We start from the raw sequence: 26,220 nt of genomic DNA, 5'->3' as shown, positions 1-26,220 counted from the left end.
GGAGACCAGAACCCTGGGAACCTGAGACCGAAGGGCCAGTGGTAGAGGTGACTGCCACTTCGGAGGAAGAGGGGGAGACAACCCCGCTAAGAGTGATGGTGGGAGACGTGGAAGACTTGCCGCCGGGTCCTGAATTGGCCGACCTCAATGTCTCCGGATATAATTTTGACCCAACCCTATCCTGCGCCTGGGAAAATATGTTAATAGTAGATGGTGAACCACAACAACCTAGGGCAGAGTCAGTATTTCCCCGTTTTGTGGTTCATCAAGATATGTTGTATGAGGTAAACCAACTACGGGGTGAGCCTATTGAACAGTTGGTGGTCCCCAGGGCTTATGGCAAGCTTGTATTAGATCTATCTCACTAACACGTTCTCAGGGGTCTACAGTGGTTTTACTGGCCCAGCATATTCAAAGAAGTCGAAGAGTTTTGTAAGTCTTGCCCAACCTGCCAGATAACTAGCCCCCAGCCACATTTCCGTAGTCCCCTAGTACCTCTCCCAATTATCAAAGTACCATTTGACCGAATAGCTATGGACTTCATAGGCCCAGTACCGAAGTCCGCCATAGGGCATCAACACATCTTAGTCATTCTAGACTACGCCACTCGGTACCCGGAGGTGGTGCCACTGCGACATACCTCGGCCAAACTCATAGCTAAGGAGTTAACGGAGATGTTTTCCCAAAGAGAAAACTGCCTTCATCACGCCTGAGGGACTGTATTAATACAAACCGGATTCCAAAAAAGTTGGGACACTATACAAATCGTGAATAAAAACTGAATGCAATGATGTGGAGGTGCCAACTTCTAATATTTTATTCAGAATAGAACATAAATCACGGAACAAAAGTTTAAACTGAGAAAATGTACCATTTTAAGGGAAAAATATGTTGAATGAGAATTTCATGGTGTCAACAAATCCCCAAAAAGTTGGGACAAGGTCATTTTCACCACTGTGTGGCATCTCCCCTTCTTCTTACAACACTCAACAGACATCTGGGGACCAAGGAGACCAGTTTCTCAATTTTAGAAATAGGAATGCTCTCCCATTCTTGTCTAATACAGGCCTCTAACTGCTCAATCGTCTTGGGCCTTCTTTGTTGCACCTTCCTCTTTATGATGTGCCAAATGTTCTCTATAGGTGAAAGATCTGGACTGCAGACTGGCCATTTCAGTACCCGGATCCTTCTCCTACGCAGCCATGATGTTGTGATTGATGCAGAATGTGGTCTGGCATTATCTTGTTGACAAATGCAGGGTCTTCCCTGAAAGAGATGACGTCTGGATGGGAGCATATGTTGTTCTAGAACCTGAATATATTTTTCTGCATTGATGGTGCCTTTCCAGACATGCAAGCTGCCCATGCCACACGCACTCATGCAACCCCATACCATCAGAGATGCAGGCTTCTGAACTAAGCGTTGATAACAACTTGGGTTGTCCTTGTCCTCTTTGGTCCGGATGACATGGCGTCCCAGATTTCCAAAAAGAACTTTGAATCGTGACTCGTCTGACCACAGAACAGTCTTCCATTTTGCCACACTCCATTTTAAATTATTCCTGGCCCAGTGAAAACGCCTGAGCTTGTGGATCTTGCTTAGAAATGGCTTCTTCTTTGCACTGTAGAGTTTCAGCTGGCAACGGCGGATGGCACGGTGGATTGTGTTCACTGACAATGGTTTCTGGAAGTATTCCTGAGCCCATTCTGTGATTTCCTTTACAGTAGCATTCCTGTTTGTGGTGCAGTGTCGTTTAAGGGCCCGAAGATCACGGGCATCCAATATGGTTTTACGGCCTTGACCCTTACACACAGAGATTGTTCCAGATTCTCTGAATCTTCGGATGATGTTATGCACAGTTGATGATGATAGATGCAAAGTCTTTGCAATTTTTCGCTGGGTAACACCTTTCTGATATTGCTCCACTATCTTTCTGTGCAACATTGTGGGAATTTGTGATCTTCTACCCATCTTGGCTTCTGAGAGACACTGCCACTCTTAGAAGCTCTTTTTATACCCAATCGTGTTTCCAATTGACCTAATTAGTGTTAATTGGTCTTCCAGCTCTTCGTTATGCTCAAATTTACTTTTTCCAGCCTTTAATTGCTACTTGTCCCAACTTTTTGGGGATTTGTTGACACCGTGAAAATTTGAATCAACGTATTTTTCCTTTAAAATGATACATTTACTCGGATTAAACGTTTGATCTGTCATCTACGTTCTATTACAAGTAAAATATTGACATTTGCCATCTCCACATCATTGCATTCAATTTTTATTCACAATCTGTTTAGTGTCCCAACTTTTTTGGAATCCGGTTTGTATAAGTTCTTACCCTTTGGTCTGCATGGTGCCCCCGCCACTTTTCAGTGACTAATGGACATTGTGCTTCGTCCACATCGTTGGTACGCTCTCGTTTACCTGGACGATATTGTCATCCAAATTACCGACTGGGAAATTCACCTACTCAAAGTGCAGGCTGTAGTGGACTCCCTTCGAAAAGCTAGCCTAATCGCTAACCCCAAAAAATGTGCTATAGGGTTAGAAGAGACTAAGTACCTGGGGTATGTCATTGGGTGCAGAGTCATAAAACCCCAAGTGAACAAAATAGAGGCGATACGGAATTGGCCCAGACCTGTCACCACTAGGCAAATAAAGTCATTCCTGGGAATAGTGGGCTATTACATGAAGTTTTTTCCCCACTTTGCTACTCTTGCAGCGCCCTTGACAGGACACTTGAAGGGACACAAGTCAATGATGGTTTGCTGGGATAATCGGGCAGAAGAGGCTTTCTCCGCTTTCAAGTCGTCCCTGTGTAAATCCCTGGTTTTGGTGACGCCCAACTTCAAAAGGGAGTTTATAGTACATACAGATGCCTCTGAAGTCAGCCTGGTGCTGTACTGTCTCAGGAAGTCAACGGGGAGGAGCATCCCATTGTTTTCCTCAGCTGTAGCTCACCCCAGCCGACACCTGGTAGAGTATAGTGGAGAGAGAGTGCCTGGCTATTAAGTAGACACTAGAATCTCTCTGCTATTATTTATTAGGGAGCAAATTCTGCCTGGTGACTGACCACTCCCCTCTCAAGTGGATGAGCCAGGCCAAGGACAGAAATGCCCGGGTCACCAGATGGTTTCTCTCCCTACAAAACTTTAAGTTTTTGGTGGAACACAGGGCAGGCCTGTTACAGGGAAACGCGTATGCCCTGTCCCGGGTACACTGTCTGGTGTGTGTTCACCCCCTCAAGGTTGAACAAAGGGGGGTGGTATGTGACACAGTGAGAGGTTTGGCCTGGAAAAACAGGTATTTTCCTCCCAGCATGTGCTGCTGGGCTGATTTACAGCCAGGTGAGGTCAAATACCGGATTGGATTTTAAATGCCAGTCCGGGTTTTGCCAGCACCTGGCTTTCCTTAAATAGGCAACTGGGCTCAGAAGCGAGGTCTCTGTGTTGGGAAATTGTCTGCCCATTAATGAGTGCCCATCGCCCATTGATGATACAGCATGTCGAATGATGTTCATTAAATGTTGTTTACATGCTGCAATTATCATTAGAATGGGGAAATGATTGTTAATATGATCTTTGTACATACAGTACAGTTTTAAATTGTTGGCAGCACATCCCCTGTTTACATGGAGTGATGTGCTCTCAACTGTGATTTTAATGCTGCAGAAAAGAGCCAATCTTTCAATAAGTATTTGCTCATTAGTTGGATGATTAACGGCATGTTTGCAGACTGCAGTGATCAGGAAACAAACCTTTCCAAACGGCCATTGCCAAAGGGCTCTTAGTGGAGTAATTGGCCTGATAAGGCCTGGGCAAACACATAGGTTAACCCTAACGTCCTTCCCGGGATGCTGAAGTACTGTTATACAGCCTCCTCCCCTTCCTGCTGCTATTTGTAAATCTGAAATAAGGGATGGGGAGAGCAGAGAGACATCACAAAAAGGAGCGGCGCTCTGATGGATTTATTTCATATGCTGCACCACCAGCTGCTAGATGGAGGTCTTGAGCATACTCTGCAGAAGGAACATGGTAAGAATTTTGTCATGAAGACTATTTAGAAAGTTCATTTTGCAGTTCAGAAGCAAATACGCATCAAGAAAAAACAGGGAAGAGGTGTCCACAGCCTTTAAATGTCAATGATCTGAGGTTTTATGAGTGTTTCTATGGGTGCTTTCACACTAGCGTTATTCTTTTCCGGCATTGAGTTCCGTCCTAGGGGCTCAATCCCAGAAAAGAACTGATCAGTTTTATCCTAATGCATTCTGAATGGAGAGCAATCCGTCCAGGATGCATCAGGATGTTTTTAGTTCAGTCTTTTTGACTTTTATCTCCGTCCAAAATTCCATATCATTTGCTGGAATGCCCGATCCGGCATTTTGTTTCCCATTGACATGCATTAATGCCGGCAAAACAGATCCGGCATTGTGGTCTGTCATGCTCAGACCTAAAAAAAAATGAAAAAAATAAATGCCGGATCCGTTTTTCCGGATGACACCAGAGAGACGGATCTGGCACATCAATGCATTTGTCATACGGATCAGGATCCTGATCTGTCTGACAAATGCCATCAGTTGGGTCCGCATTCGTGATGCGGAATGCACACAGTTAGTGCCCCGTGTATCGTGGACGCGCCGTATGCGGGCCGCGATACGGCAACGGAGGGGCAACAGTTGTGTTGACCTTTTTAGTAAGCAACCAACACATCATATTTATGTAACCTTTTTTCGTTATACTTTAAATATTATTAAAATAGATAAATAAAATTTTTTGGGATAAACATTTTCTATTCTCCGATTTTTTTAATTTTTTTATTGTGTTCATCCTTTCAAGATTTTTATTATTGCTTTCCCTACAGCTTTTACTTTCTTACAATGAGATTTAGAGGTAAACAAAAACTTGCAATAAATGAAATTTTGCTTAATTTGTGTATCCGACTGCCTAGATTTAGCTGCAGAGAAAAATGAATATGGATTTTCATGCTTTTTTTGCACTATTAATATAGACCATAAAGTCATCATGCACATCATTCCTGTATATTATGGAAACCATTTTCCTATAATGTCATATGGAGGCATTCTGAGGTTTATTTTTTTAGAATTTGTAAGAATCTGAGAGTGCTGGCACAGGTTTATTATATAGTTTTTTTTTGGCAGTTTTTAAAGCCAAAATCAGGTGTGGATCATAACCAGAGAGAAAGTATTAGGGCAAATACTACTTATCCACATTTTTTCAATCCACTCCTGGATTTGGCTTCAAAAACTGCATAAAAAAACCTGAACGTGTGTCAGCTCCCTAACACTTTGACATGCTCCAACACTAGTTATGGGAGGGGGAATAATATAGAGCACGGTAAGATTGTAAGGTCATCAATATCAGATCGGTGGGAGTCTGACACCCAGGATTCCCCCCTCCCCCGCGCCCCCCGATCAGCTGTATGAAGAGAAGGCACGTGCAGCGCGGCGTGACGTCTCCTGTCTCTCTTCCTGCTCACTGCTGCTATGTCTATGGCAAGCAGGAAGAGAGACAGGAGATGGCACGCATCAATATTAAAAGCCTGGAAAACCCCTTTAATGTATTTCTGCAAAGCTCGTTCAGATATATGGGACAGATGGAAACATTTCTGAAACAAATCTGCCAGATGTTAATATACCCTAAGGGTAGAAATGATGGTAGGCTAGTATACAAATATTTCTATATGTTGTTTGGTATGATAGCCCAGTGGACCTGTCATTATAATATACTGATCCCACTTTTGGATCGCCTGGCAATCTCCAATGTAACAATATATGTATGCTGACAAGGAAAGAATTAAAAGGGGTTATCACATGACTAATGTAGAAGATTAAAATCAGATATCATATAGAACATGACAGTCTTTTTCTAACAAAGCTAGAACCAGCCCTGTACCTTACATGGATCCAGAGATCTCTTCCCATGTATTGCTCTGTTAGATTTATATCAAGCTGACAGCTCAAGGGGAGTGTCTTATCTGCTGCAGCTCAGGGGGCGTATCCATGCTCTCCCTATCACAGCTCAGGAGGTGTGTCCATGTTCTCCTTATCACAGCTCAGGGGGCAGTGTAAGTATGAAACTGAGCATCTGCGACCACCAGGAAAAAAAAAGAAGAGGAAACAGCAGGTCCACTTTTCATTGAATAGCTCAGTGGCTATATTACATTTTTAATTACATGCATTACAAAAGAATTCAGATCCAGGGGCTGGTATTTTTCATGGGACAACCCCTTTAAATGCTGACAAAGATGATTGACATCTTAGGTGTTCAGCTTTTTGTTCAAAGAAAAGCTACATTATAATGTCAAGCATTTAAAGGGTTTGTCTCTTCAGAGAATCCCTTTAACACAAGAACGGCAGCTCATTTTCCCATGCAGCTTCTGATTCAGGGGAAACATTAGTATTCAGCCTCATGCACATGAACGTGAGCCAGCCGGCCCCATGCTGCAAAATGGGGCCCGCAATGCATGCGCACCAGCCATAGCGCTGCCACATTCATACATGGACCCATTAACTTGAATGGGGTCCGCCATCCGCATCCAATGGTCCGCACCACAAAAAAGTAGCATGCACTACTTTTCTGCGGTGCGGAGGCATGGACAGAAACCCCACGGAACTGCACAGACCTTCTGGATTTCAGACCTATTCAAGTGAATGGGTCCACATTCGTGATGCGGGGTGCACACGGCTGGTGCCTGTGTATTGCGGACCAGCTCTTTGCAGGCCGCAGTATAGCCACGACGGGGCAACAGCCATGTGTATGAGGCCTTAACTACAGCTTCCACTATTAAAAGCAGCCATTCACTCAAATCTGTTGAAGTAAGGTTCTGTTCACATTAAAGCCGTCTGTAAAATATATACAGTATATTGGGAGTATTGCCTGAAGTAGGCCTTCCATGGACAACTCTGACATGTGCCACTGCACAGGTGCCTAGTGGTGTAAGCAGTGTACCAGGGTGGACTCCCCAAGATACAGCAAAGTCACGAACGAGGAAAGCAATTCCAACGCCAGCTTTTGCTAAGGCCTCATGCACACGACCGTGCCGTTTTTTGCGGTCTGTAAACCGAGGATCTGCAAAAAAACTGAAGCCGCCCATGTGCCCTCCGCAATTTGCGGAACAGAACGGGCAGCTCATTGTAGAAATGCCTATTCTTGTCCGCAAAATGGACAAGAATAGGACATGCTATTATGGAAAGAACTGTACAAGAAAGATGGTTTGCCTCTTTCTCTGAAGGGAACGAATATCCTCGGTGAACAGTTCCAAGTATTTGCTAAGGAGCATTTAAACTAGGAAAGGGGGGAAAAAGAGTGATAATCCAGCAGTACAACTTCCCCCCGGAACAATGCCAGAAGATGCCAGTAGCACAAAGGATAAGAAATGACAAGCTCAGATTCTTGTCTAAAAAATGCTCGCAGTTTAGGGAATAAGATCAATGAACTTGAGGCTTTAATGGTATCTGAGAATATAGATGTAGTGGCTGTTACTGAGACGTGGTTCAAGGGGAGTAATGACTGGGATATAACAATACCAGGGTTCTCTCTATACAGGAAAGACAGAGAAGGCAAGAAGGGGGGAGGAGTGGCCCTGTATGTAAAAGATAGCATAAAATCTAATTTGATACAAGTTAGCGAGAACAATTTAGAGTCAGTTTGGGTTACCTTGCAGCTTGATAATCATAAGGTAACTCGTGTAGGTGTGATATATAGACCACCTAGCCAAGTCAAAGAATTGGATGATCTACTAGTTGAGGAAATAGCTAAAATGACATTGAAGGGGGAAGTTATCATTATGGGAGACTTCAATCTTCCTGATGTAAGCTGGAAAACCAAAATAGCCACTACTGCCAGAAGTACAGATATTCTAAATTCCCTACTGGGATTATCTCTACAGCAAGTAGATGAGGAGCCAACCCGGAAGGAGGCCATTTTAGATTTAGTATTCACAAATGGGAATTTGGTATATGATATTACTGTAGGGGAAAGCTTGAGATCTAGTGATCACCAGTCAGTGTGGTTTACTATAAGTACAGTGACTGAGTCACACCACACAAAAACAAAAGTTTTAGATTTTAGAAAAACTGACTTTTCTAAAATTAGATTAGTGGTATACGAGTCCCTATCAGATTGGAACAGTTTCATTGGAGTCCAGGAAAAATTGGACTACTTAAAAGTGGCACTATTGAAGGCAACAGAAAATTGCATTAGGCTTGTCAGTAAAAGCAAAAAAAGGAAGAGACTACTGTGGTACTCAGCAGAAGTGGCCAAAATCATTCAAAACAAAAAGATAGCATTTAGGAATTATAAAACAAAACAAAACGAGGATGACAGACAAATTTATAAGATTAGGCAGAGAGAGGCCAAACAAGTTATAAGAGCTTCTAAAGCACAGGCAGAAGAGAAATTAGCTCAGTCAGGGAAAAAAGGCGATAAGGCATTCTTCAGATATATAAATGAAAAAAGGAAACTAAAACAAGGAATTACCAAATTAAAAACAAAAGAAGGAAGGTATATGGAAGAAGATAAAGAACTAGCTGACTGCCTCAATTAATACTTCTGTTCAGTTTTTACAAAGGAAAATTAAGGAAAAGGCCCTCAGTTAGGAAAGAAGACTAATGAATCTTTTGATGCATGTGTCTTTACAGAGGAAGAGTTTCTAAGTCAACTGTCTAAAATTTTTAAAAATAAGTCACAGGAGCCTGTTGGGATACACCCAATGCTATTAAAAGAGCTCAGCAGTGAACTAGCAAAACCATTAACAGATTTATTTAACCAATTACTGGCAACAGGAGTGGTCCCAGAAGATTGGAAATTAGCAAATGTTGTGCCCATTCACAAGAAAGGTAGTAGGGAGGAACCAGGCAACTATAGGCCAGTTAGCCTGACATCAATAGTGGGGAAATTAATGGAAACCATACTTAAGGAGAGGATTGTGGAACAACTAAAATCCCATGGATTGAAAAACAGTATGCGTTTACTTCAGGGAGATCATGTCAAACTAATCTTATTGATTTTTTTGATTGGGTGACTAAAATAATAGATGGAGGAGGTGCAGTAGACATCGCTTATCTAGACTTTAGTAAGGCTTTTGCTACTGTCCCACATAGAAGGCTTATCAATAAATTGCAGTCTTTGGGCTTGGACTCCCATATTGTTGAATGGATTAGGCAGTGGCTGAGGGACAGACAACAGAGGGTTGTAGTCAATGGAGTATATTCAGTCCAAGGTCTTGTTACCAGTGGGGTACCTCAGGGATCTGTTCGGGGACCCATATTGTTTAATATCTTTATCAGTGAAATTGCAGAAGGCCTCGATGGTAAGGTGTGTCTTTTTGCTGATGACACAAAGATTTGTAACAGGGTTGATGTTCCTGGAGGGATACACCAAATGGAAAAGGATTTAGGAAAACTAGAGGAATGGTCAAAAATCTGGCAACTAAAATTTTATGTTGATAAGTGCAAGATAATGCACCTGGGGCGTAAAAATCCAAGAGCAGAATATAAAATCAGTGATACAGTCCTAACCTCAGTATCTGAGGAAAGGGATTCTTTTGGTCCCTCGCTGAGCCTGCAACAATTGGGCAGTCTTTGTTAGACGAGCGGACTACAGAGCTCAGCCCGACCGTGCGATCAGCCTCCCGTACAGCTTCCTGCAGTGAGACAGGAGACCACACTTCATCACCCCCACAGTCAGTGAGCATCAAACCTATATTCACAGCCCTGGGTGTAGCAGGCAGACCACACCCACCGAGCATAGTGAAGGATTAACGTCTTCCCTACCCAGCTAAGGCCAGAGATAACCAACCTGCCAGGATCAGTGTAGACTGACACCAACAACCAAAACCCGTCCACCCGTGGTGGTCCGTGGGGAACAGACACCCACCCTGCTCTTTGCCTGTTCCCAGTGAGAGCCGGCCTGGACCGCTGTGTGACAGCACTCACTGCTGACAAAACACAAAAGACCTGGCTCTTACTCCACTGGGGCCACGACCCCGGGTGGCACGTATCTTCCATCCACTACCACTCCAGAAACTCTCTTACAATGCATAGCTTGGAAGTAAGACGAGACAGAGGGGATATGATAGAAACTTTTAGATACATAAAGTGAATCAACAAGGTAAAATGGGAGAGAATATTTAAAAGAAGAAAAACTGCTACAAGAGGACATAGTTTTAAATTAGAGGGGCGAAGGTTTAAAAGTAATATCAGGAAGTATTACTTTACTGAGAGAGTAGTGGATGCATGGAATAGCCTTCCTGCAGAAGTGGTAGCTGCAAATACAGTGAAGTGGTTTAAACATGCATGGGATAGGCATAAGGCCATCCTTCATATAAGCTAGGGCCAGGGCCTATCCATAGTATTCAGTATATTGGGCAGACTAGATGGGCCAAATGGTTCTTCTGTGCCGACACATTCTATGTTTCTATGCAATTTTATTTTTTTGCGGGGCCACGGACTGGTGCAACGGATACGGACAGCACACGGAGTGCTGTCCGCATCTTTTGCAGCCCCATTGAAGTGAATGGGTTAGCATCCGAGCCGCAAAAACAGCGGCTCGGATGCGAACCCAAACAACGGTCGTGTGCATGAGGCCTAAAACAGAATTTTACTAACACGTGATAACAAACACAACCACAAATGCTGAGAACATAAAATAAATTTACATACACCCAGCCCAAAGGCTGAGACCCCTGTGTTGCACAGCGCGGCGCCCTCTGATGGATGCCAGTGGAAATTTTGCAGTAAATTACCTACTGGCGGGCACAACTAAAGCTGCCTCATCGTGCCTATTACCCTAAAGCTAACATGAACAATTGTTTGGGTGTTTAGTACGTGCAATCTTACCGTGGTCTATATTACTCACCCTCCCATAACTAGTCCGGTAGCACGTGCCTGATTATTACTCCTGAGTAAAACGCTGAACTGGATAGAGTTTGTGGAGGTGTTTATCAGCTCTCAAATGTGCAATGTCCCTTTTAGTAATGGAATCATTGTAGTAACAATAGCAACTCTTTAAACCTGACAAAAAGCAGAGATCCTAACTAGCTAACTACAGGCCTGATCTAAGTCTCTAGGCGCCAAAATTGTAGTAAGATACGTGCACGATCTTACTGATGCGGGTCTGCTCTTTATCCACTGATGTCTCTGAACCGAACAACCAGTCCTTCCAGCAAACATGAGGTCCCACAGGGTATGCAACTTTTGTTCCTTAGCTCTTGTCAGCCTTCCTGGAAACAATCCTCTTTTCCCTGGACAGGATATGGGTCTTGGACAACGATCAGCTTCACTCAGCTGCAGCTGTGGTCACAGAGGGGGTCCTCTAACTCCTGGATCCATCAGTTTCTCTGCTCACACACAGTTCCTCAGCTCGCTCCTAAGATGGCTGCAGCTCCTTTTTCATGCTCTGAAAAACCACACCTCTCATGAATATGGAAATACTCACCTAAAGAATTATTAGGAACACCTGTTCTATTTCTCATTAATGCGATTATCTAGTCAACCAATCACATGGCAGTTGCTTCAATGCATGTAGGGTTGTGGTCCTGGTCGAGACAATCTCCTGAACTCCAAACTAAATGTCAGAATGGGAAAGAAAGGTGATTTAAGCAATTTTGAGCGTGGTTGTTGGTGCCAGACGGGCCGGTCTGAGTATTTCACAATCTGCTCAGTTACTAGGATTTTCACGCACAACCATTTCTAGGGTTTACAAAGAATGGTGTGAAAAGGGAAAAACATCCAGTATGCGGCAGTCCTGTGGGCGAAAATGCCTTGTTGATGCTAGAGGTCAGAGGAGAATGGGCCGACTGATTCAAGCTGATAGAAGAGCAACGTTGACTGAAATTTCTCAAGAATGCTATCAGCACCTTGTTGAATCAATGCCATGTAGAATTAGGCAGTTCTGAAGGCAAAAGGGGGTCCAACACCGTATTAGTATGGTGTTCCTAATAATTCTTTCGGTGAGTGTATATATGCAGTAGTAAGTGTACTGCATGCAGTACTTTTAGTCCGGCTGCCTCTCGGCGAGCGCTGCCGCCGGAACTCCGCCCCCATTATAGTCAATTGGGACGGAGCAGCAGTCCGGGGGCACACGTGAACTAACGGCAGGATGGATCCGACAGGCTGTTCACCCGCCGGAACAGCCTGCCGGGGTCCTCTGTCGCTAGTGTGAAACTAGCCTAAGCTGTTCCTAGAAAACAGCAGCATCTTGTGGCCAAACAGCAGAATGTCAGTCAGAACATTTAATTTAATCCACACACAAATAGTATTCACACAATGAGAGCTGTTTCTCGATCTCACAGTGGCATACATTGTCCATTGACACCATGCAAAAAAGAAACCTTAAATGGATTTTCCAGGTTTTTGCACTTTTTTAAATTTAAAGCCCAGCGAGATGAACCTGTTGGGAAAAAAATAAAATAAATAGCTAACCTATTCCTAGCCACTCTGTTCCCTGGCTCTCTTCTGTTGTCTTCCAGTCCCTATCCTATAAACTTTCAACTTTAACTGCTTGGTATACATTTTACTGCACAAAAACATATACTCAAAGAAATGTCTAACAATATATACAGTATATGCCAGAAGCTTTACCATCCATATACGCTAAAGGTTAAGCTTAGAAGGGCATTCCTACTAAAAACACTTTTTTCTATCCACAAGGGATAAGTGTATGATCGCTGGAGGTCCATCTATCGAGATCTCCAGTGTTAATGAAAATAGAGGACAGGGAGTTCCCTTTGAAACTCTATTGTTGATGTGCATGCGTAACCACTGCTCCATTCACTTTAATGGGACTAACAAATACAGTGATCAGCGCTATTACTGACAGCTCCATGGAAGTGAAAAGAATGGCAAGAATCTATTAACTGACTTTTCAATGGATTTCAATGGCTTGTCACAAGATAACCAACATAACTGTGACATGTCTATGAGCTGTGCGCTGCGATTGGCCAGCACTGCAGCAAGGGACACGCCTCCTACAAAAAATCAGTCCAGTACAACAGACGGAGCTGAGACACAGGAGCCTATACCGGGCGAACGGAGCGGCGCCCAGGCATACTAGTAAGTGCAGGGGGACCCCTGGGCGCCGCTCTGCCCACAGATAGAGTTAGTTTTTAGTTTGTATACGAGTGAAAGGTCCTCTTTAAGTTTAGCTTGGCTACATATGTATTCATACTCTCTCCATTCTCCATTTTTATGTTCACTGGTGGTCCAGCAGCTAGACCCCCAACTATCAGACACTTATCTTATATCCTGTAGATAGGGGAAGTCAGGGGCGGACTGGAAACTTAACCCCTTAAGGACTCAGCCGTATTTCACCTTAAGGACTTGGCCATTTTTTGCAAATCTGACCAGTGTCACTCAAAATGGGTTGCCCTGATTCTAAATACAAAATACAATTTAACGTGGTATTAAAAAGCAGGAAGTGCTCAACCCCATATGCAGTGGTGCATCTATACTGGGGGGGCAGATCCTGCACTTGTGGCCCGTTGCTAATGGCGATCCCCAGCAAAAATGCATACAATGGAGGATGCCTGCAGCGGACCACAAGTACCACAATGGACATCCTACACAGGATAGCAATTGTGTGGATGTGATAAGCAGTCAAAATGACATAACAAAAACAAAGACAGGTGCACTATGTGGTCTTACTAACCCTCATACTGGTGTAAAATTGAGAATTAGCCAACATATCCTACTTGGAGGACATGTCTGAGCCCGAGCACCACGCCAAGGTTTCTCAAGTAGCTCGGGAACCTAACGCTAAACCTACCTGAGCCGTATGGGCAATACCAGGAGCCAGTGGGCGAATTACAGGTGCGCAAGGTCCGACTCAAAGCAATCTCCCAGTAACCTCCAGCATGTGACCATGCATACAATGGGAGGAGGCAGAGAGCTCTGAGCCCCACCCAAGACTGGCTGATATAGCCCAGGCCTCACATGTGCACCAGAATGCTGCCTGTGGATGGAAATAAAGGCACATTCAAACTAGGAGTTTCTACACCTCCAAAAATTCAAAATACAAAATACAATTTAGCGTGGTATTAAAAAGCAGGAAGTGCTCAACCCCATATGCAGTGGTGCATCTATACTGGGGGGGCAGATCCTGCACTTGTGGCCCGTTGCTAATGGCGATCCCCAGCAAAAATGCATACAATGGAGGATGCCTGCAGCGGACCACAAGTACCACAATGGACATCCTACACAGGATAGCAATTGTGTGGATGTGATAAGCAGTCAAAATGACATAACAAAAACAAAGACAGGTGCACTATGTGGTCTTACTAACCCTCATACTGGTGTAAAATTGAGAATTAGCCAACATATCCTGCTTGGAGGACATGTCTGAGCCCGAGCACCACGCCAAGGTTTCTCAAGTGCCCTGATTCTATAGTTTGCAAAAACACCCCATATGTGGTCGTAAACTACTGTTTGGCAGAACGGGAGCACATAGAAAGAGGGGAACACCATATGGGTTTTGGAAGGCAGATTTTGCAGGACTGGTTTTGTTTATACCATGTCCCATTTGAAGCCCCCTGTTGTACCCCTAGAATAGAAATTTAAAAAAAGTGACTCCATCTAAGAAAGTACACCCCTCAAGGTATTCAAAATTGGGTTTACAAACCTTGTTAACCCTTTAGGTGTTCCACAAGAGTTAATGGCAGATGGAGAAACAATTTCGAAATTTCTATTTTTTGGAAAATTTTCCAATATAATCAATTTTTTCCAGGAGTAAAACAAGGGTTAACTGCCAAACAAAACTCAATATGGGTTGCCCTGATTCTGTAGTTTGCAAAAACACCCCATATGTGGTTGTAAACTACTGTTTGGCAGAACGGCAGCATATAGAAGGAGGGGAACGTCATATGGGTTTTGGAAGGCAGATTTTGCAGGACTGGTTTTGTTTATACCATGTCCCATTTGAAGCCCCCTGTTGCACCCCTAGAATAGAAATTTTAAAAAAGTGACTCCATCTAAGAAAGTACACCCCTCAAGGTATTCAAAACTGGGTTTACAAACTTTGTTAACCCTTTAGGTGTTCCACAAGAGTTAATGGCAGACGGAGAAACAATTTTCCATTTTAACCCTTACTTAGGGAAAAAATGGGTTAACAGCCAAACAAAACTCAAAATGGGTTGCCCTGATTCTGTAGTTTGCAGAAACACCCCATATGTGGTCTAAAACTACTATTTGGCGAAACAGCAGGACATAGAAGAAGGGGAACGTCATATGGTTTTTGGAAGGCAGATTTTGCTGGACTGGTTTATTTACACCATGTACCCTTTCAAGCCCCCTGATGCACCCCTAGAGTAGAAACTCCATAAAAGTGACCCCATCTAGGAAACTACGGGATAAGGTGGTTGTTGTTTTGGGACTATTTTAGGGGTAAATATGATTTTTGGTTGCTCTATATTACTCTTTTTTGAGGCGAGGCAATGTAACAAAAAAAAATTATTCTAAAATTGTTTCCACATTCGCTATTTAGTTTTGTGGAACACCTAAAGGGTTAACATAGTTTGTAAAGTAACTTTTGAATACCTTGAGGGGTGAAGTTTCTTAGATGGGGTCACTTTTTTGGAGTTTCTAGTCTAGGCTACATCAGGGGGGGGCTTCTAATGGGACATGGTGTCAAAAAATAAACTGTCCATCAAAATCTGCCTTCCAGAAACCGTATAGACTTCCCTTCGTTCTATGCCCTGCCGTGCGGCTATATAGTCATTTACGACCACATATGGGGTGTTTATGCAAACTACAGAATCGGGGCAATAAATATTTAGTTTTGTTTGGCTGTTAACCCTTGCTTTATTACCGGCAAAAAGGATTCAAATGGAAATTTTGGCACCGTTTTTATTTTATATTTTTAACACCGTTCATCCGAGGCGTTTGGTCAAAAGTTATTTTTATAGCGACGACTTTTACGCACGCGACGATGCCCAATATGTATGGCTCTCAGACTTTGGAGACACTAAGCAGGCATCCTAAAACTGCGGCCCTCCAAATGTTGTAAAACTACAATTCCCACCATGCCCTGCTGATGGCTGTAGGCTGTCTAGGCATGCTGGGAGTTATAGTTTTGCAACATCTGGAGGGCCGCAGTTTGAGGATGCCTGCACTAAAACTAATATTTTTTTGGGAAAAAAATATTGTTTCCGTGTCTCCAAAGTCTGAGAGCCATAGTTTTTTATGTTCTCTAGTGGACTGTTGGGGATTATAAAAATTTTGTACTCCATGGAAGTGTGATACTCCCTGAAGCAATCAATAACGCAGAGGCCCGGATTATTGGGGCACGTGTCGCACTAAGTGGTGGTGACCTTCCGTATCCCCCTCCTGCGACACACTCTGCACTTTTTTTGGGTTTGTCCCTTCTTTCCAGTATGGGGGACCACACCTGGAAAGTGTTGGCCAGGGATGATCCGGGCGCCTCCAGTTCCCGAGGTACTCCGGCCTGCTCTTTCCCGGTCCAAAAAGATCAGGGCCTTGAGGACTGCCTCATAGAACTGGAGGAATGTCCCTGTGCTGCCAGCGCTTCGGGATAGTACAAAAGAGTTGTACATGGCAACATGCACCAAGTAGACCGCAACTTTTTTGTACCATGACCGGGTTTTGCGCATGGCGTTATATGGCTTGAGGACTTGATCAGAGAGATCAACTCCTCCCATATACCGATTGTAGTCGAAGATACAATCAGGCTTGAGGACCGTTGCCGTGGGGGGGGCAAGTGGCAGGGGGGGTCTGATAGATGGATCAAAGAAAGTTTTGAATGGGAGGAGGCCTTACTGGCACCTACCAGAGTGTCTCCTTCTATCAATAATAGGATGACGCAGCTCTTCATCTTGCATTACAGCTATTTGACCCCTACCAGGCTTAAAAAGATGGGTAGGATGGACAGCTCCAGATGTCACAGGTGTGGTGTGGAGGGGGCAGACTTTTGGCACCTGATGTGGGACTGTTCACACGTCAGGCAGTATTGGGTATCTGTACTGGAGACTCTCAGGACCCTGGTGCCTCCTACACTGCAGCTGTGTCCCAAAATGTGTATCCTTGGTATAATTGACGAGGAACCTTGGTCACACTATCATAAGATCTTCCTGGAGAGAACGCTGTTTATGGCCAGGAAGGCAGTCGCCCTGCGCTGGATGGGGGACATTCCCCCCTCCAGGGGTCAGTGGCTCTCCCTAGTGAATACCGCAGTGTCTATGGAGAATATAGTTTACAAGCATAGGGGTTGCCCACAGAATTTTGACAGGGTGTGGGGAGCCTGGTGCTCGTCTTCACTCACCATGCATGACTCGAGCCGGTACATGGTGGCCGACGGTTCCTGATAACCCCTCTTTAGGCACGCAAAGGGGCTTGTGAGAGTTGGCCCGACCGACCTTCTTGGGCCCATAGTGTTGGCCTATATTCGATGTATGCCTGCATGTTTTGTACCCTGATAATACAGTCTATGTTATCATCCTGTATGCTGTGCCCAGATGAGTACAATCAATCAATATGTCCGTAGTCTTTTCTGTGCAATGTATTTGCTATGTGAAAGGCCCCTGCGAGGGTCACTTTGATTTCTATGTGCCATGCTTGTCATATTACCGTGCAATAAAACGAGTTTTAAAAAAATGAAAGTTTTGAATAAAAGTGCTTTTTTTTTTTTTTTCCTAACTAACTTTTCCCTTCTTTCCCTGCCTAACGGTGCCTCTCCCTCACTGACCCTAACCTACCTGGGTGGCGATAGGTGCAGGAGGGTGATGGATGGCGATTAGGGGGACACAGGAGCTGGTGCTGGACGATGCTGCCGGGTGCTCATGCAGAACAGGAAGAGGAGGGGAGAGAGGAGCGCAGGAAGTTTGAATCTCGCGCCTCTCTCCCCTGCACTAATCAGCACCCTGGACAGCAGTGTTCAGCACCAGGGCCAGCACCGCCTCTCCAAATCTTCGCACTGCGATTGGTGGTGTGTAATCACGCCACCGATCGCAGTCTTTTTCCGTTTCATCGGATCACAGGACACCCGAATGGACCGGAAACACAGAAAACCGCAGGTCTGAATTGACCTGCGGTTTTCTGCGATCGCCGATACGGGGGGGTCAAATGACCCCCCCCTGCATTGTTACGGGATGCCGGCTGAATGATTTCAGCCAGCATCCCGTTGCGATTAACCCCCGCGCCGCCGGAATCCCATTTTAAAGTTAGGACGTACCGGTATGCCCTGAGTCCTTAAGGACTCGGGAAATAGGGCGTACCGGTACGCCCTGTGTCCTTAAGGGGTTAAAATGGCCCTGGAGAAGAAAATCCTAAAAGTGGCCCCAAGTTGTAGGTGAGTCCAAGTTGACAGAAGGCAGGGCAACACAAGTAGGCAAAGCTAACATAAGCCAAAAGTAGGCAGGGAAAACAGAAGTAGACGGGCCAGAAATACTGCAGCGCAGCGCAAGATACCGCCCCAGCGGAACCAAGTACCACTGTGCAGCACAAAATACCATACTGAGGACGGTGATACAGCTGGTATCACGGTCTATTGTGTGTGTCGTGACACTGTTGCCGGTGGCAATTTGTTGCTGTTTTGGCATGTTGTGGCAGTGTCACGGGTTTTGCTGTGTGTGCCGTGACTTGCTTGCCACGCATGCTGTTGCCTGCGGCAACCTGTTGTCGTTTGCTTGTGTGTGCTATTCCCCTTCAGTTGCTTCTTCCTTGTGTTTGGTTAACCTGGGGTTAATGTGTGTTCTTGGTGTGGGTGTGGTCGCATTGGGCTATTTAGCTTCTGTTGGATGCCTGTAGCTGAGTGTTCCTCCAGGATTGGTGTGTGCTGGTGGTTCACTGCTCCTGGCTTTACTATCTGTCCAGTGAGGGCCACCCTTGTGGTCATCAAGGTCTTCCCAGTTTCTCTTTCCCATCCTACCCTTTGTTGATTGGTGTGGATTTTGTCCAGGGTGTATTTATGTCTAGTGTGTTGTGACTTTCTGGTCTGTTTATGTTGTTTACAGCATGTCTGCTAGATATTCCCCTCCATAAGGGGGCTGGTTTTCCGGAGGGGTGAACAATAAGCCTGTATGCAGAGCTGCCTGGGGCTGCCGTGCACCTTGCTGCATGGGGGTCCAGGCAGTAACTGGTATGCTGGTTTCCTGTATGCTTCGTTTGTGCTGTGCCCTGTTTGGTGTGTGGGCTCAGGTATGTATGCACAGATTCCAGTCATGGTGGCAGCGGCGTGTAAGTGAGTTTTCTGGTGTTATTACCTGCCGATAAAGTTGCTGCATATGGTCTTTTCCCTTCCACCTGTTACTAGGCAGCTGGAGATTCCAGTTCGTCTGAGTCCCTGAGGAACTGGTTGTCTCCTATTCCTGAGCCCTATGCCAGGGACCGTCAGGGTCAGTAGGAAACAGGTTCCAGTGCATGAGCCCTCCCACCTTCAGGGTTTGCTTATGCTGTCAGCAGACCAGGGTCAGGATTAGGGCGGCTGTAGGTTGTGGCCTGCTCCTTTCACTGTAGTCGAGCCTAGTAACAGTTCCTACTATACGGTGGGGAGTTTCCCCTACTCCCCATCGTGACAGCTGAATTCAGGAGGGCACCTGGCTGCTGGTCATGTGCATAAGTACCTGATGCTCCTAGCATTAATTAATGCGGAAAGCATCAAATTGTTATGTTTGTGGCCAGCGGCCGTGAGGGGGGATCAGGGGGCCCCCTGTGCCTCAACCCACTGGGAAATTTCCCTGTAGGGTATATTGCCAGTGGGCCCTTGGGGGAAGGTGATGTGGACTGGGCTCAAAGTACAGTGTCATTGTATGACAATCATATGCCCTAATCGGCTATTAAAAAATAAGTTGTCAAGGTTGTCAAGAAAACCATTTCCAGTCCATCATCTCACTAGCGACTGCATTGAGAATACCGTACCTTTGCTGAATACCGATTGGTATAAAGTATTGAGCAAGAGAGAGAATGTCAAGACCATGTTGTAAAGAGAAGCACCGCCGGCCAGACTGATGGATAGCAGAGTATTCTCTTCATGGGGATGGGGTATAATCTGTTGTTCAGCAAGATGCAAGATTGACCCTGCTGCCATACATTATATGCATCAAAGGATCCAGGACGAGACTGGGACACAGGTAGTGAATATGCAAGTTAAAAGGACAAATCACCTACAATAACCTTCAAAGTGACAGAGAGAAGAAGGAAGGGAAGATAAGAGGACGGCCTGTGATTTGTGTCATCCCCACCACCAGTTTCTGGGTCTGTGTGCATATGTACTGCTCCAGCTCTCTCAAGCGTTACTTAGTGACTGACAGGTTAAATGATTAATCTGTCTTCATTAACCCCCTCGAGGTTCTAATAAAATGCACATTATTTGCAGTGTAAATACCCTAATTGCAATCCTATTAATGTGCTAAAAACCCAGGAGTTGGGGACAGATTGCCGCATGGTCCCTTTTCAATTAATCTGTGACTGTGTCAGGCTGGCTCTTGCATACAGATACATCTCCTCTACATGATCAGGTAATTAACAGCTCACTATATACCTGAGGACGCAGGCTCTGCTCTGTCTGTTCTGTGTCTCATCACACCGGTGGATGGAGCCGACTACTGATGGAGCCACCGCAATGTGTATTTGGGGACAGCGTCCTCATTCAGGAAGACTTGTACCAATCAGTCCTGCCCGCGCCAGAGCTGGGAATGGAATTCTCTTACTACTGAAAAGGCAATTGTGACAAATATGTATTTAGAGGATGTACCTAGAATAAGAGAAGCCTCAGTGGAGGTGAATGATTGAGGTAGAAAAGAACATGTACTCTGCATCTCCATTGTAGTGGTGATCTGCAGATACAATCATGAATATAAGGTTTAGCTATATCCTACATAGTGTAAGGTCATGTATATAAGTTATATCCCTCATAGTATATAAGGTCATGTATATAAGGCATATCCCACATAGTATATAAGGTCATGTATATAAGTTATATCCCTCATAGTATATAAGGTCATGTACATAAGACATACCCCACATTGTTTATAAGTAAATGTATATAAGGCATACCCCACATTGTATATAAGTAGGTGTATATAAGGTGTATTCCACACAGTAAATAAGGTAATGTACATAAGGCATATCCCACATTGTATATAAGTAAATGTATATAAGGTATATTCCTGTCACGACCATGTTATGGCCGTGACTCCTTGGGAGCCGCATACAGTTGCCCGCGGTTTGGGTTGTAGTGTCAACCGCAGCTGGAGGCATAAGGTTGTCAGCCTCAAGTGCGGTTGCCGCGGACAACAGCTATGTGTGCGGTTCCCTTGGAGTTGTGTGCGCGTTTGTATGCACTTTGGTATGTCTGTGTGCACTCTCTGTTATGTGTGGTGTGCACTGACATCTTTCCTGCACTGTGGTTGCCCGTGGCAACGTTTGGTTGTGTGTACATGTGGTGGCAGTGTCCCGGCCTTCGGGCTGACTCCCAGGACACGGTTGCCACCCATGTTGTTGCCGGCGGCAACAGCCAGAGTGTGTTTGTTGTTTGGACACTTCCCCTTTAAGTTGCCTTTTCCCTTCTGTGGTTTTGGAAGGGTTAACTCCCTTTCTGTGGGTGTTAGTCACGGGGTGTGTCTGACTGTTGGGTGTGGCCTCTTGGCCCTATAAAGCCTCAGTTGTAGACAGTAGCCAGAGAGGGTGCTTCAGCCATGCTGGCTGGAGACATCCTCCTGGTTACTCACCAACTGCCAGTGGGGACCATCCTTCTGGTCATAGCAATATAATATCTCGTTTGGTGTCTTGAAGATGTGTTTTTGGTTTTATGTTTGTTTATTGCACCTATGGTCCTAGGTTCCCGTGTGTAGTGTGTTGTGTGCTGAGTCCTGTTGTCTGTGGTCAGTACTTCCACATGGGTTCCAGGCTTTGTGTCTGTGGCAGGTGAGTGTTATGCTTGTGGCAAGTACCTGCCATTGCCATAGGTTGTATTGGTGCTCCCTTCCTTACAGCTTGGCCAGTGAGACTCCTGTTCCTCCGTATCCAGAAGGAACAGGTTGTCTTACCCTGACTCCTAGTCCAGGGACCGGTCGGAGGGTGAGTTAGGGCTCCGAGGTTCCTGAACATGGGTCCTCCTACCTTAAAGGTCGGCCCATGCAGCTAGGAGTTAGGGTCAGGTTAGGGACGCGATAGGAGGTGACCTGCTCCCTAGTCCTGTCGTCCTGGTCAAGCAGTGACCATCTTCCACCATCACACAGCTGAGGGTTTCCCCCATTCTCAGCCGTGACAATTCCACACGGTATATAAGGTTATGTATATAAGTTATATCCTATAAGGTAATGTACATAAGACATATCCCACATTGTATATAAGTAGGTGTATATAAGGTGTATTCCACACAGTATATAAGGTCATATTTATAAGGCATACCCCACACTGTATATAAGTAGATGTATATAAGGTATATTCCACACAGTATGTAAGGTAAAGTATATAAGGCTTACCCCACATTGTATATAAGTAGATGTATATAAGGTATATGCCACACGATATATCATAGGTTTGAAAAAGGATAATTTGTATATCCAAAAGGGTGTGCACTGCTTCAGTTTCTGAAATCTATGAGGGACCATCACAGGGATCTGTTCTATAGGGGGAACATGCTGCTGTAATTGCAGTCACGTAGCAGAGAAAAGAGCCTGGACACACGATGATTCAGGAATCCTTTGTAAGTTACATGTACATGGCAACAAATAGAATTGTTTGACCCATAGTTCATGGAAGGTTTGATTAGAAAAACTTCCTGAGGTAAAGTTTGTGGCCATACAATATCAAGTCACAAAAAGCCAATGAAAGCCATTAAAAAAAAGTCAAGTAAAAGTTTCTTGTCATTGTTTCACTTAGGTTGTTCAGAATCAAGATGAGGATTGCTACATCTGTATGCTGTATGAAACGATTACAGAGTTCCTTTCTGTGCACAAAACTGTAAATGTAATATTATTAGTCCAATTTTTTGTATTTCTTTTGAATTGGAATTGGAAGAAAAAGAGCACTAAACACCAACATCAGAACATTATTCCAACTGTGAAGCATGCCAGAGGGAGCATCATGGTTTGTGGCTGCTTGTTGCCTTAGAGCAGGCAACCCGTGGGCTGCAAGCCTTTAGAAGACTTAAAGGTAGGCAGACAATGTCATAGAGCAGCAGGAAATGCTAGCAGAATGCTTGGGTGTATAGGGCGAGGCATTACCAGTAGAAAGAGGGAGGTGCTCATGCCGCTCTACAGAGCACTAGTGAGACCTCATCTGGAGTATTGTGCTCAGTACTGGAGACCATATCTCCAGAAGGATATTGATACTTTGGAGAGAATTCAGAGAAGAGCTACTAAACTGGTACATGGATTGCAGGATAAAACTTACCAGGAAAGATTAAAGGACCTTAACATGTATAGCTTGGAAGAAAGACGAGACAGAGGAGATATGATAGAAACGTTTAAATACATAAAGGGAATCGACAAGGTAACAATAGTAGCTGCAAATACAGTGAAGGAGTTTAAGCATGCATGGGATAGTCATAAGGCCATCCTTCATATAAGATACGGCCAAGGGCTATTCATAGTATACAGTATATTGAGCAGACTAAATGGGCCAAATGGTTCTTATCTGCCAACACATTCTATGTTTCTATGCAGCCCCCAGAGCCAAGGTTTGCAGCCCCCGTCCTCCTGTTTCTGCCCGCAGCGCCACACAATGGAACATTACAGCTCTTGCTCCCACACTGTAGCATAAGCAGGATGGGGGAGCAGAGGAGAAACAGTGTATTAGCACTTCTGCCTTCTCCTCAGATAGGTGAGCGCTATGCAGGGTAGACCCAGTTTCGGGGCAAAGGAGTGCAGAACTGCAGGGTCAGGAGACCCTGCTCAGCCCCCACAGAAGGCTGGTTTCCCCTGTAACTGGGGCTCCTTTGGATGCCCCAGTTACAGTGTAAAAAGTACAAAAGAAAGCCTGTGTCCCCAAAAGTCTTTTAGCGACCTCTTGGGGAGAAATTGTGGAAAAAATATATAAAAAAAAAAAAATTAAAAAATTATTTAAAAAAATATATACAGTTGCAAGAAAAGTATGTGAACCCTTTGGAATGATATGGATTTCTGCACAACGTGGTCATAAAATGTGATCTGATCTTCATCTACTGTAAGTCACAACAATAGACAATTACAGTCTGCTTAAACTAATAACACACAAATAATTAAATGTTACCATGTTTTTATTGAACACACCATGAAAACATTCACAGTGTAGGTGGAAAAAGTATGTGAACCACCAGACTAATGACATCTCCAAGCGCTAATTGGAGTGAGGTGTCAGCCAACTGGAGTCCAATCAATGAGATGAGATTGGAGGTGTTGGTTACAGCTGCCCTATAAAAAAACACACACCAGTTCTGGGGTAGCTTTTCACAAGAAGCATTGCCTGATGTGAATGATGCCTTGCACAAAAGAGCTCTCAGAAGACCTACGATTAAGAATTGTTGACTTGCATAAAGCTGGAAAGGGTTTTAAAAGTATCTCCAAAAGCCTTGCTGTTCATCAGTCCATGGTAAGACAAATTGTCTATAAATGGAGAAAGTTCAGCACTGCTGCTACTCTCCCTAGCAGTGGCCCTCCTGTAAAGATGACTGCAAGAGCACAGCGCAGACTGCTCAATGAGGTGAAGAAGAATCTTAGAGTGTCAGCTAAAGTCTTACAAAAGTCTCTGGCATATGCTAACATCCCTGTTAGCGAATCTACGATACGTAAAACACTAAGCAAGAATGGATTTAATGGGAGGATACCACAGAGAAAGCCACTGCTGTCCTCAAAAAAACATTGCTGCACGTTTACAGTTTGCACAAGAGCACCTGGATATTCCACAGCAGTACTGGCAAAATATTCTGTGGACAGATGAAACCAAAGTTGAGTTGTTTGGAAGAAACACACAACACTATGTGTGGAGAAAAAGAGGCACAGCACACCGACATCAAAACCTTATCCCAATTGTGATGTATGGTGGTGGGGGCATCATGGTTTAGGGCTGCTTTGCTGCGTCAGGGCCTGGATGGATTGCTATTGTCGAAGGAAAAATGAATTCAAGTTTATCAAGACATTTTGCAGGAGAACTTAAGGCCATCTGTCCACCAGCTGAAGCTGAATAGAAGATGGGTGTTGCAACAGGACAACAACCCAAAGCATAGAAGTAAATCAACAACAGAATGGCTTAAACAGAAGAAAATACGCCTTCTGGAGTGGCCCAGTCAGAGTCCTGACCTCAACCCGATTTGAGATGCTGTGGCATGACCTCAAGAAAGTTTTTTACATCAGACATCCCAAGAATATTGCTGAACTGAAACAGTTCTGTAAAGAGGAATGGTCTAGAATTACTCCTGACCGTTGTGCACGTCTGATCTGCAACTACAGGAAACGTTTGGTTGAAGTTATTGCTGCCAAAGGAGGTTCAACCAGTTAATAAATCCAAGGGTTCACATACTTTTTCCACCTGCACTGTGAATGTTTACATGGTGTGTTCAATTAAAACAAGGTAACATTTAATTATTTGTGTGTTATTAGTTTAAGCAGACTGTGATTGTCTATTGTTGTGACTTAGATGAAGATCAGATCACATTTTATGACCAATTTGTGCAGAAATCCATATCATTCCAAAGGGTTCACATACTTTTTCTTACAACTATAAATATATATATATATATATATATATATATATATATATATATATATTATATATATATATATATATATATATATATATACAGTACAGACCAAAAGTTTGGACACACCTTCTCATTCAAAGAGTTTTCTTTATTTTCATGACTATGAAAATTGTAGATTCACACTGAAGGCATCAAAACTATGAATTAACACATGTGGAATTATATACATAAATTATAAATGGTTCCCTATTTTGTGTCGGTCGTTTTGTTATATAATATGTATAGTTTCATGTTAATGGGGCAATAATGGTGATGGTTTTGGTTGGTGTGGATGTTTTTTCTTTTCTGTATTTTATTATTTTTTATCTTTTTTAACTTAATTTTTAATATATTTCTGCAACATATAATATCCCCCAAGAAGTCATAAAAAGACCTTTGTGGGACACTGACACTTTTTGTTAATTTTTCACTTTTTCCTTTTTATTTTTTACTTTTATTTGTATTTTATTAATATTTTATTGTATAATTTTTTTATAATTGGTTTATTACTTATTATTTAAATATATTTTTGCCA

Source organism: Bufo gargarizans, chromosome 2, assembly GCF_014858855.1.
Source record: "Bufo gargarizans isolate SCDJY-AF-19 chromosome 2, ASM1485885v1, whole genome shotgun sequence".
Taxonomy (NCBI): Eukaryota; Metazoa; Chordata; class Amphibia; order Anura; family Bufonidae; genus Bufo; species Bufo gargarizans.
This window is presented reverse-complemented; position numbering follows the sequence as displayed.